Genomic DNA, 12655 nt, shown 5'->3' with positions numbered 1-12655 from the left:
CAATATGCCACCGACTAGCGGACCAGGGGAAGGAGTAGGCGGGCACCGATGTGTCTCGTGTCCGCGCCGACATAAATGAGGCTAAAAATGAGCCGAAAATAGCTCGGCAAGCGGACGAAAAGCGGGCGCCCGTCTTTTGAGTCGGCGGTTGGACCGACTTTTCTGTCCGCCGCGACCCAAACGGACGCGCGGACGGAATGGGTTGCCGCGCTTGGATTTGCTCTAAACATGTTCACATCCGGAGAGTTTTGAACAATCGAAAGGCTTTGACGGTGGTGCATATCAGTTGCTACAAAGAAGAAGAAGAAGACGGTGGTGCATATCCCAAGGCAAGAAGCACAAACATCGCTCCTCCAATCTTCAATGGTCAAGGCACCGGACCCACCAGAGCCCGCACGCATCCCTATGATCACGCCCTCCCTCTGTCGTCCTCCTCCCGCTCCTACTGGCTGCTCCGTCACGTCCCGTCGCCGCTGCCATTTACTGCTGCTTCGCCTCTTCCCCAAGCGAGCGCGTGCACTCGAGTACCGGACCAGACCGCGCCGCAGCCGAGACCCAGAGCCTTCTTCTCCACACACCCTCCCCTTTGCTCCCCATTCACACTCGTCTCTCTCCAAGAAAACCCTCCGCCTGGCGGCCGGAACACTCGCGTCGCGTCGCGTGCGCAGCAATCTGCGCTCCTCCTATTTTGCTCAGCCGCCGGAGACCATTACCCCCGTCGCGAGATTGATGGCGGCAGCTAGCGGCGCCTCTTCCTATTCCATCGGTATGCCCTGTTTCTGCCGATTCTTGCTCATGTGTCGTCTAGGTCTTCTCTGGTCGGTCGTTGCAGGAAACGGGGTTAATTAAGCATGGATCCAGCAGCGTTTTGAGTTTGTTTCGTCGCAGATTTCTCTCGTATTATTTCCGTTTCACCAGATCGAATCCGTGTTTTGTGCTCATATAAACACGAAGATTTTTTTAGGAATAAACACGAACTTTTTTGCATAAGCGGCACTAGACAAACGCTGATCTTTTTCTTTCCCTCTCTAGAATGAATGCTCATCCTTGTCATGATACACGTTCTTGCCAAAAAAAAAAGAGAGTAAACGGTGTGTTTCATCATATATCTACTGTCAGTTTGGCACTAGTACATGAATCTTGCATTTTCTCGAGAAAAAGAGAGTAACTGAATCTGCACGCCTATAGCGATATTTATGATAAGAGTGTGGATTTTGTTAACCATAGATCCTGCTTTCAAATTCACATATTTTACGTCTCTACACTATCACTATGTATCATGGTACTCTCTGTGACGAGCCAATTCATATTTTGTTTGTGCAAATCCATTCATATGTATGTTTGGCGTTGGAAAAGCAGTAATGATCACGTGATAGTCGAATCTAGATCTTGTTGGTATTTGTTTTAGACATGCTGATGCTGAATAGTACATAAGGTGTGAAATGAGATGTGCTACAAAGAAGATGGTGGGAACACGGGAATCTCAAAGCATGAATGGACGCTGGATGTAGGGGTTGTATGGCCCACCGGGGCAGCCATGTATATACTATCCAATTAAGATATTGTTGATAAGAAATTCAGTCTTCTTTTTAGTATGAAGCGATCAACGTTTTTATTTATTTTTGCTTATCAGGCACTTGAATTTCACACCATGAGGTGTTAAGCTACATGGCTGAAGATACCCTAAAGGGAGGGCGTAAAGGTCGCCGTAGCCATCCCGTCAATGAAACTTGTAAGCAATTAGCATGGCAAGTATCTATTAAACATTGATATGATCAACTATATTTATGACTGATTATCTCCTTTTCTGCAGCATTTGAGGCATTTTATGATGGCTCATGGCATGGAGTTGATCATATAAGGGTCTGGGATGGCGGTCTGTTCGTTAAGTTCATCTACTCTGGTTCCACAGTCGAGCACAATGTTGATGGGGATTATCTGCGCATACGCTCCAGAAGGGCTACATGCTTTGACTGCTCGCATCTTCTCAAGCCCGGCGTTGATGTCTGTGTACAACTGTCTCATCCACTCCATGGAAGTCCAACTGGGGAAATAAAACCTTCTATATGTCAGCTTGCTATTTGTATGTATTTTTGGGTAGCAGGTTTACATGCCTATTCTGTTTTATCATCAAAAAATACAAAGTAATTGTTTTCTAGGAACCAAAAAAACATAATGCACCAAATATGAATAGTTGGATGTGAACACCATATCATTGTTTTTTATCCACTACATTCAATAACATAGTCTTTCTTTCTCAAATACAGACCCAAATGCGTGCTTTTTGTATTAGAAGAAACGTAAGATAACACAAACCCTACAACTCAACACTGAAATAAATCCACAGAAGAAAGAACTAAGAAGCTAAACTACCAATAAACTGTTAAGGGAAAACTGCATCATCTCTTCATTACTTTATTCTCTTATCCATGCAGATGTTACTGTCCCAAGATGCAAGGCTCATCACAATCAAGAGAAATCATATTGAAGATCAGTGTCTCTGCTTGTTTTTTATTATGCTCTACAAGAACCAATGTCCTGACAATACAGAAAATGGAGAAGTGATATCTGATAGAAGAGAGCAGCTGGTGACCCTAAACAATATCTTCCTCTTGCAAAAGCTCCAGCCTAAGGAGCTCCAAGAGGGAAGCGTACAATGGAGTTGTGCAGAGGACTGCCTCTCTCACAATAGAAGCAAGCTGTTAAGTGCTAGATTCTCCCAAGAAATTGCACATCTCATAGTCTTGTCCATCCTGAATGGGATGGAGTTCAGCATTGAGTTGGTGGATGGCAAGATCATCTATAGAATCATCAAAGGAGGGAAAGCGCGTTGCAATCTCGATTCTGACAACATGGAGATAGTTTCATTCCAACGGCGTGATGAGGCTTTATGCCCAATTATCAGAAATATCCATGTTACTCATGCAAAGAAGCGCAAACTCACAGAAGACAGGAGATTCACTATGAAGACTGAATTGGATGGTCAATTAGAATACATGAGGTTTACTGTCAAGACTGAATTGGATGGTCTATCGGATGTTTTCTCATATGAACAAATGGATTTGAGGCGCTCAAAGCGTCGGAAAACTCAAGTAGAGCGCTTTACTAGCTATGATACACCTAATTTTGGTCGTGACAAGTATAAGAGACGTGGTGCATCTTCCACCAAGCATAAGGATTCACACCGAGGTCTGCGTGGCGATTCACCGGTTGAAGTAGAGTCAACCTATGAAGAGGCCCGAGTGAACATTACGCGGAAACAAACAAGTTCAAGCACTTCCTTGGTCAAGGAAAACCCAAGCTCCTCAAAAGGGCAGCATAAGAGCACAACAAGGACAGCTCATGTGAAGGAAAAACCCAGCTCAATGGAAGTGAAGGAGGAGAGCACAGTTGAAGAAAGATCTTCGGATTCTCATATTCCACGGAAACCTACAAAGAGCAAAGAGAAGAATCGTCGTCCCCCTTTATCTCTTCGACGGAAGTTATTTACTTCATCACACAGCCTAAATGGAAATTCTGAGCCAGCATTTTATCAGAAAACAGGAAGAAAAAGAAAAGAGCGCATGTGCGAAAGAGCATACACGAAAATGTTAAACCAATGCATAGGAAATATCCAAAGTGAAATGGAGAGAAACTTTGAGTTCAATCTAGGTGTTCCGATGATGAATTACGATCAGGGTGCTTACGGAGAAGTGAATTTTACATGGCCAGCTTCTAGTGATAGCGATACTCAAGATGAGAAGGATGATCTTGAGGAATTTTGGAAAGAAAGGGACCACTCATGGGCCACACTAGCACTTGAGAAAAATCAGGTACACATATTTCTTTTACAATTGTTCAGCTTTCTGTGAAATAATTTAGAACTTCTCGAGAAAATAATAGGACCTTGAATTTGTAAATATACAAGCAGTTGTGTCCCTTTCATGGCTATATTTGCTCTTTCTTATTTAAGGTACTGAGATAGTGTTTCAAGATACTGCGATAGTGGTCGTTCTCATATAATTAAGCCTTAGTCTTTTTTTACTTCTAAAAACGAGTAAATTGCAAAAAACCACCACAATTAAGGACCCTAATTCACAAAACCGCCATCATTCGTTTCTTTTTCAAAAAACCACCAACATTGCGGTGACAGTTTTCAAAAAACACTGATTAGTTAGTAAATGCATGTTAACACCATATCTGACAGATGGGGCCTGCTGTAAGTGCTGATGTGGCAATGCAACTTGACACCGTTTGACCTGACCTATATGATACAAAAAGGATAGAAGAAGGGGGCCACCCGTAAGCCTCACAGTCACACACAGCCGGGGTCTCCGTTGACCATGCCAACGCTGCCGCCACATAGCTCTGGCTCCTGCACCTCACCGCCGCCTCCCCACAGCTGCACTCCGGCTACTACTTCGTCGCCGTCGCCAGCGCGGAATCAGTCGAGGACAGGTTCGAGGGCCGGATCTCCATCCCGCACACGGAGCGCGTCGTGGCGCCAGACTCGACGGCGATGCCCACCGCGCGGCGCATCCGGTTTGCCGCCCGGCGATGGATCCAAGCGGCGTCGGCCCCCGCGCAGCCCCGACGACGGATCCGAGGGCGACGCCCGACCCCCGACCCCCTGTGCTAGCCGCCCTCCACTTCGCCACCCGCCGGATCCAGCTCCTCCACTTCGCGACCTCGTCGGCGTCGTCGGGCAGCTCCTGGGCATGAGGAGGTCCAGCCCGACGCCATTCCTATGTGCATGACAGGAGACGGTGGCTGGCACCTCCGGGGTACGGTAATGAACGCAGCCCTGTGCGCACAGCTCCACGCGCACCCGCCGCGTCCTACCGCACCGCGCCGCCCGGCTCGGCCACGACTAGCCAGCTCGCCGGCTGCGGCCAGCCACCTCCAGATCCTCCCGGAGCGCTTCCCATCCCCCTCCCGTATCCTGCTCAACGCCGCGCTCGCCGCCGGCTGCGGATGGAGCCGCGTGCGCGGCCCGGCTCGGCCACGACCAGCCACCTCGCCGGCTCCGGCCATGGCTGCGCCGCGACCTCACGCCGGGTCCGACACCATCAGCCGACGGCGACCCTGCACGGCCCCCTGGATGAGCAGCTCAGCTCCGTGGTGGAGATGGCGATGGCGGTGCACAAGAGATGTTTGTAAGAATGCTTGAGAAAGACAGAGGAGCAAACGCACTGATGGGTGGGTCCTACGTCTAGCTTAACGGGAGCCACACTTTCTAACGACGTGTGAGGAGCACGGTCTGTACCCAGGCCACGTGGCACCTGACAATGGACCTAGCGGTCATATTTTCACTCAAAGAGCTCTAACTACTCAATTAGTGTTTTTTGAAAACTGTCACCGCAATGTTGGTGGTTTTTTGAAAAAAAACCGAATGGTGGCGGTTTTGTGAATTAGGGTCCCCAATTGTGGTGGTTTTTTGCAATTTACTCTCTAAAAACCTATGAATGGAACCTTAGGAATTATGCGATTCTTTTGGGGCAATTCTCACTTAATTAATGGTCAGTAAATCACTTATTTTTTGGCTTCATATTTCCTTATTATCTGCCATTTAACTTACCCAATCAGGAAAGATGAACCATGGGAACTCGGTAAAAGTTTTACATCTGCTCCTAGATCATGAGTCTTTTTGGTTGCAATATGATAAGTTATTTTAAGTGCAATTCAACATGTCGTGTCATAAAATATATTACCATCCTGTAGATATTATTTGTGGAAATATATTCTTTGCCTCAACACACGTAATTGCTCTAATTTAGCATAATCTGCACACTAGTCCAAGCTCCTCATCCTGCATGCAGTCATGCAAACATGGATCTTCTTCCCTTTTACCTAAACCAGCAGTGTTTTCATGAACTGCTTCTGAATGCGAGTCCTGAAAATTTATATCTTGTCTTATTCTCAAAGTGCCGAAAACAACAACAGTTGGCATATCATACTTCTTTTTATAAATGTCATCAAGTGATTCACGACATTATTGATTGCACGGGCGTGCTAAATTGTTTCCTTTTATCCATAGTCCTTGCACCTCACTTTATATCCTAACATCAGCAATGATCAGCCAAATGACGTGAATATATTTCCACAAATAATTTCCAGCAGATTATGTGTTGAGGCAAAGAATATATTTCCACAAATGGTAGGTCCAATTAGAGCAATTTCAACTTATTTTCACTGCTTTCACTTTGGACTCGTTATCTACAGGATGCATAATATCTTCGTTCCATGCAGGCCAATGGTAACGAATATAACAAGGAGAGACCTGGAAGCCGCAACTTGGACCATGGTGATCTTGTACTTGATCCTTCTCTTCTTGCAATTTTGGGACCAGAGTTTTCAGAATTGAGGGGCTCTGGGAACTTGTGGAGTTTAATACCCGACCTTGAGCCGAGATTACTTCCTCACCAGAGGAAAGCGTTTGAATTTATTTGGAAAAACTTGGCGGGGTCATTGAAACTCGAGGAAATGGATAATCCATCAGCCAGTAAAGGTGTCTGTGTGGTTGCGCATACTCCTGGATCAGGGAAAACACTGCTGCTGATCTCATTTCTTGTCAGCTATTTGAAAGTTCACCCGAGAAGCCGGCCCTTTGTCCTCACCCCAAAGTCTGCTATCCATACATGGAGGAGAGAATTTGAGAAATGGGGCGTTTCACTTCCTCTGCATGTCCTTCACAAGACTGACAAAAGAGGCAAGCCATCGGGGGATATTGATCCTAGGTTGCAGGCAATTTTAAGCAATTTTCACCAACCGACCAGGAAAAATATTTGCCTTTTGGATCGTCTGGACAAGTTATGCAAGTGGCATGAGCGTCCAAGTGTTCTTTTGATGACGTACTCATCTTTTCTACAGCTGACGAAAGAAGGAAACGAGCGGCAGGGAAGCTGAACATAGAGAAGCAGTGGCAAGGCGCATCTTCGTGGACAGAATTGGGCAAATGATTGAGTCTAGCGGCAAATGGGACCAGTCAGATGGCATCAATTTGTTAAACAAGCTTACATGTGGGTTCATCGATTCATTCGAAGGGTCAAAGCTAAGCAGCCTTCCAGGGTTACATGTATATACCCTTTTCATGAAACCCACTGAAGTTCAGGAAGAGATACTTTCAAAAATAGCGATGGCTAGTACCTGTTACCCTATCGAGGTTGAGCTGCTCATCACCATTGCTTCTATCCATCCATGGCTGATAAAAACAACCAAATGTGCTAGCACTTGCTTCACTCCAGCAGAAGCTTCACTCCAGCAGAAATAGATAAAGTTGACAGGTACAAGAGGGACTTCGCTGTCGGTTGCAAGGCGAAGTTTGCCATCGATCTGCTGCACAAGTCGTCCTACATGGGGGAGAGGGTGCTGATATTTTGCCATAACGTGTCACCGATAAGCTTTCTCATCGAGTTGATTGAGAATGTGTTTGGATGGCGCCTCGGGGAGGAAGTCCTGGTGATCCAAGGTAAACAAGATCTGCATGTCCGCTCTGACATCATGGACAAGTTCAACACTGACAGTAGAGGAAAGATGAAGGTGCTTATCGCTTCGACAACGGCCTGCGCCGAGGGTATCAGCTTGACAGGTGCATCAAGACTGGTCCTGCTGGATTCAGAGTGGAACCACTCCAAGACCAGGCAGGCGATAGCACGGGCATTCAGGCGTGGCCAGGAGAGGACCGTGTATGTCTATGTTCTGGTGGCATTTGGTACATGGGAGGAGGAGAAGTACAATATCAACATGCGGAAAGCTTCGATGGCGAAGATGGTCTTCCACGGGCGCTATTTCGATTATCCATTACAGAACGTGGTGACTACTATTGATGATGGTCTTCTCAAGGAGCTTGCCGATGAAGATAAGACCAAAACCTTCCATATGATAGCTAAGCAGGACTGACTGACCCAATGGCTGTTCTATCTCCCCTGTTCTTCTCCTACATGCCTATTTTGTTCTTTGGATGTGTAGACCTTCACCGTGGAGTTTATGCAAGATCGCATATAGAATAGATATAGCATATATGGACATGCTCTAATCTAATGTGAACTTGTCTGACATTATGTAATGCTCTTTTGTTGGTTCTAGCCAGATATTTTTCTGCACTGGATGACAAGTTAGAAATGTGGCACAAAACTTAGACTCAACATCAACAGTTTGTTCACTTTAGCTGTGTGTCTCCCTTTCTTTGTTGCAACTGGAAACCATTTCGGCCATTCCAAAAAAAATCCAAGACAAGATATTTTGCAGATAGGACCCAACTGAATTATTGCTTACGGGCCTTTGCTTGTCAAGTTGCTGGCATCTCCTCTGTCGTACTATCCTTCACCCTGTCAAACCAAACTGATTCATGTCCCAATCTCACGTCCATGCTCAGTGTCTTTTAGTAGTTAGAAGTATCATCTGATTAACCGATAGTGATTATACGACCACCCTCTCTTTCCATCGACAGAAAAAATGAATGCAGCCAACGTTCATGTGTTGGTAAAATAAACTCCCACTTGCTGGCATATAGGCTGAGTAAAATTCAAAAATTTGAAGAATCGCAAGGACCAGATGATGGTTTGATGCAGGAAGCAATGCAGTGTGATAGCCTTTGCTTTAGATAGGAGCCTGCATCTCCGGCTTTCCCACTTGCTCAGCAGATCTCCTAATCATGCCCACCTGCCTTAGCCAGACCCAACACAAGTGGACATGCCAGTTTGATTATTACTTCACTATGCCTTCCATGATAGTTTGAAATCTTCTCATCAATACTTTTCAAGGAATAAGTTGCTCTCATTACAGATTCGTAAGGTAATATATTTATTTTCTTGAAAAGTGTTTCATCCATTTTCCTTACAGAGAATTGGAATTTCATGTTACCGTAGGATCGCTTAAGTATGCCTAGAGGGGGTGAATAGACTACTCTAAGTCAAAAAGGAGACTCTTTTCTCAAATTTTAGTTTCCTTGGAAATTTTAGGCTTTTTTAGTAATTTATCGAGCTCCCTACACATGCAATTCTACGAGAGTATGAGCAGCGAAAAATAAAGACATGCAAGTGCCTGTAACAAGGTAGAGTTAGCACGGGTTGACGCAGTGAAGATTTTTCCGTGGTTCGGATAGTTGGCTGTCTTACATCCACGTTTATGGAGGCTTCAATCCACGAAGGACCTAAGATCACAAGGATCACTACTGCGAGATCCCACTAAGGAATGATCCACGGAAGACAGTCACCTGGAGTTTCATAATGGACTAAAAAGACATACGAAAAAAACAAGCACAACAAATGTTTCATTACCCATTTTCACTTATCAAGAGTGCGACACTCGCCTGTAATGGTGCAAGAAAACTGTCTTCATAACCCAAGTGCATAGATGCGCTGTTTGGACGTGGTTAAATGGGTTACAACATGAGGTTGCATTAATTATTCGGATTGGAATATGCACACTTCTCTGGGCTATATGGAACTACATGAATTATATGATTTTTAGCAGATTACATATTTTAAACTTCTTGCAGGTTATTTTCAAAGCTATAACATGGATCTGTACGTGGTTGTTACTCACTCCTATGGGCTCCAGGGGCCATTTGGCTACTGGGTGCAACTGATGGGAGATGGTAGCACGGGCTATCTTCAACCGGTTTGAATAGCGGTCGCATAATATGATAGGTCCTTAATGTAGTCTCATCGAGCCAGTTGTGGCTTTGATTTATTTGCTTAGCCTTTTTTATTTGTGCTCCCTTTGTGAGTTGTACTCCGGATTACAGACTTTGTATTTTGCTGAACTTGTTTAATAATATGGCCGCATGCATCTTTCGGATGCAGAGGCCGGGGGATGACCTCCTTTTCTAGAAAAAGTGTAGAGATTAGTTGTAGGTATTTTTCGAAAAGTAGAGTGTTGAATCCAATGAGAAGTGGAAAATAGAAATTATCAAAAGAGAAATTGCAAAAATGTAATTTGCAACAAAAGTACAATGTTGCAACAAGTAGACCAATACTTAAGCATGCTAAGGACAAGCCGGTTGTATTACTTATATGGATCAAATCGTTCTCAAGGGCGGAGGGGATTTCACCTAGTTCCATTAACTCTGGTGGAGCCTAAACTAATGTATTGTTCTTACTTGAACAAAATACATATTTATGATCCATGCAAGCATCCATAAATAGAAGAGAATAACTAATATGCAATCTACCCATAGCACTGAATTCCCGCGTATTTACTCCTCTAGAATAATTCACAAACTTAGGGCACGGTAATATCTGCCATTCTGGAGAAATCTTATCACATAAATGCTCTCCTCTAGGACCAGGAAGGTGAACTGATATGCAGTCGAGGTTCGCACACCACCACTAGAAAACTACAACATAACATAATATCAAAACACTAAACTTTACTCAATTTCACATACTTACTAGAAACAAGGTTTCTCCTAAGTCATCAACAAGGTAATGGACTACTCACAATATATCATATCGATAATGATTGGTGGGGTAATGATATGGTAAACAATATGAAACATACAAATCTTTCACCAATAAACCACCAAGCATCAATTAACATCAGAAAGTCATCTCAACAACTGATCTGAAATAATAGTTCACATATTGAAAAGTAGGGTTGAAGATGGACTTGTGTTTTTGGTCATGAAGATGGTAATGATGATCCCCAAAATGAACGAAGTGTTGGTGATGTTGAGGCTTAGGATTCCCCATCTGAATGGGAAGGATCCTGGAAGGTTAGCCCTTCGGGAGCAAAAAGTGTTGCACTCTGTTTCCGCCTCAAAGATGGCAGCAAACAAATTCTGAAAAATCTCACTACTAGGGAAAACCCTAGTAGTAGCGCTTGAAATACATATAGCAGTAGGCTAGGTACAACCCTACTGCTAAGGCGCTACAGCTAACTGGTAGCAGTAGCGCTTGTTTCCGAGCGCTACTGCTATACCTAGTTAGCAGTAGCGCTTGTTTTGGGCAATCGCTGCTGATAAGAGTAAGTAGCAGTAGCGTTTCTTCTGAAAAGCGCTACTGCTAAATTTTCCTGTATTTTTGAAAATGCAGCTTATTGTCGCTGTCTTTGTATATGTTTTATATACAGTACTTTCATCATATGATTTTATGACCATGATTAGTTATTATTTATAATAGTGGGTGAAATGAACATGGATAAGATTCAAATGGAGGCAACATGTGGTGCACATCGAAAGTACTACTAGCCCAAACTAGATCAAGTTTGGATTAGTAGTACTTCGATATGCACCACATGTTGTCTCCACTTGAATCTAATTCACGTTCATGTCACCCACTGATATTAAATAACCCATCATTGGTACCATAATAACAAGTCCTACTCATCATCATCATACAACTTCTACTCATTATCATGATAACAAGTCATACTCATCATCATCATACAACTTCTACTCGTTATCATGATAACATGTCATACTCATCATCATCATAGTCATCTAACCAACCCTACTTAATTGTTCTTAGCACATGATCGGGAGTATTAGCTAGGATCTAACTACCCTCTCTTAGGTAAAATAGCATAAAACAAGATAGGCACTGACTCTCCATTATGGAGAATGGAGATTATCTTGTCTCCAATTTTTGCGCGTCGCATAATGTTGCTTACAAGTACCTCCCTAAGATTGACCATATATATTTCCAATCTTTGATTGTCATGTCTTCATCGGTTTTAGAAATCCTGTATGAACATCAGTGATGCGTAGGATGACCTGGTCGTAAGCTCATAACATCAAGGCGACATTTCGAAAACATCAGATGAGGCACACAATCCTTCGGGATTTTCTGTTGAAAAACATAGTAATGACTTCGTAGTTAGCAATGTAGTTTAGTTTTAGAAGAATTTTTGCAAAGGATGCACGGATGTCGTAATAGTAAAAAATCTTACCATGGTATCTCCATGGATGTTATCATAGTTCAACACGTGCACTAATGGCATGTATTGACCATAATGTGCAGGAGTTTGATAATAGATATTGTAATTCTCAAGATCATTAATAAATGAGACCAGATGATTTTTCTCCCGATAAGTTAATTCTACGCCATTGGTGTAGTAGGTTCTGTCTACCATCTTCTGCACATTCTTTGAAGAATGAAAATAAGCTATCAATGGAAATAAGTTATCAACTATTTTGAAATAAACAATATAAATTACTTAATAACTATGTTTGAGAAACTCACATAGCGGTAGAATTGGAAGCGTATCAACAAGGACCCAAATGTCCATATTGTCTTCCTCGATGTCAGGATCACCAAGATCCATGGTGAAAAGCATACCCTCATGTCAATCATATGCCTTGCAAAGTGCTTCCCAATTCGGGCAATTAAAATGGGATACGCTCTCAGAATTGTATAGATTTACCGCAAAATCAAAACCATGATGGGTTCTTAGGTGAACTATCTTTGTTTCCATATTTTCATGATCTTCAAAATCCATCCTTTCCAAGACATAGCATCTTGCATGGCATGGGATAAGCTATTCGAATTGTAAAAGATGAATATTACACGTTGAAGAAGCAGAAGTCGAGCTTAATTACGAAAAAACACTTTGCGTCGTTGCATACCGTTTCAACATCGAAGGTCTCCTGGAGCTTAATGTTGAAGCGCCGGCCTTCTACAAGGTGAGGCCTGGCGCAGAAACCCCGCTCGTCACCGCACCAGGAGCACTCCGC

At 43.7% G+C, this 12655-nt stretch overlaps 1 pseudogene; it reads left to right on the top strand.

Annotated features, from left to right (window-relative positions):
- Nucleotides 1-1668: 1668 nt before the first annotated feature.
- LOC119367192 lies at nt 1669-7889 on the top strand (annotated as a pseudogene).
- The last annotated feature ends 4766 nt before the right edge of the window (nt 7890-12655 follow it).

This window comes from Triticum dicoccoides, chromosome 2B (assembly GCF_002162155.2).
Source record: "Triticum dicoccoides isolate Atlit2015 ecotype Zavitan chromosome 2B, WEW_v2.0, whole genome shotgun sequence".
NCBI classification, from domain to species: domain Eukaryota; kingdom Viridiplantae; phylum Streptophyta; class Magnoliopsida; order Poales; family Poaceae; genus Triticum; species Triticum dicoccoides.
Note: the sequence above shows the minus strand (reverse complement) of the source record. Positions and strands in the feature narration are given on the sequence as shown.